Consider the following 956-nt stretch of genomic DNA (forward strand, 5'->3'; position numbering starts at 1 on the left):
CACCACGCCCTCCACTATCATCTAACTTTTTTTTTTTTGAAGAGGCACCACATCAGGAAAGATGATAGTGGAGGGCGTGGTGTGGCCAGGGGTTGACTCTCCAAGGCCACAAAAGAGCAGTTAAGGCTGCAGTTACCCACTTAATGGAGGGATCCTACGTGAATTATTAATAGGGTGCTTTGAATTTAGAAACCATCTCAGACAAATCTTAGTTCCAAATATAGTTTAAAGGACGCTATTTCGGCAAAGCAGCATTAAAATTCAACATACTCAACCTTTACTACATTTTAACCACAATCTTTGTCTAAGACCCTTGCAAATCGACCCAAAATAAAAGAAAAAAAAAGTACGCGCCGAGCCAGCCAGGAGTCGAACCTAGAATCTTCTGATCCGTAGTCAGACGCGTTATCCATTGCGCCACTGGCCCCGTACTACTTAAGCGCTCCCTCCAATCGCCCATCATGGCTTACGCAGCGTCAATAGGCGTCCCCAGATCAACGTTCCATTTTTGCCTCTACGCCGGGCGCCAAAGAGCCGGCCCACACCCTCGGGTGCCCCACCTTTCTCCCGCTAACGCGCTCCACCAATCTGCAGAGGCTACGTCACAACGCTCTTCGGCGCGCCCTAATCCACTGCGTCCAATACTGTTGCTTCGCGTTCTCTGGCGCGTGCACTAAGTTTGGTCTTAGCCGTCTTCCGTTCTCTCGCAACCCGGGGCGGAGAGAGGGGTGGGACTGGGTCTGGCGCTGCGGCCGCTGTGCTTGGGTGACCAGTAGCGCCGTAGCCGAGGTGGCGGCGTGGGGCGGGGCAGACCCAGACTGGAGGAAGGAGGTAGTGGTGCAGGATGGCGGAGACAACCTATGAGCATCTAAAATTGTGAGTTTCGCGTGCCAGAGGCCACTGACAGAAGGGATCTAAAGGATGGCAGGCGGGGCGGTACGGCGGGTGCTTGCGGC

General features: G+C 53.7%; 1 non-coding gene across 1 annotated transcript; it reads right to left on the reverse strand.

Annotated features, from left to right (window-relative positions):
- Positions 1–354: 354 nt before the first annotated feature.
- Positions 355–427, reverse strand: TRNAR-ACG. Its single transcript has one exon. It is a non-coding gene; the product is annotated as a tRNA-Arg (tRNA).
- Positions 428–956: the final 529 nt, after the last annotated feature.

The sequence above is a fragment of the Orycteropus afer genome, unplaced genomic scaffold (genome assembly GCF_000298275.1).
Source record: "Orycteropus afer afer isolate SDZICR_OR568_19922 unplaced genomic scaffold, OryAfe1.0 scaffold00311, whole genome shotgun sequence".
NCBI classification, from domain to species: domain Eukaryota; kingdom Metazoa; phylum Chordata; class Mammalia; order Tubulidentata; family Orycteropodidae; genus Orycteropus; species Orycteropus afer.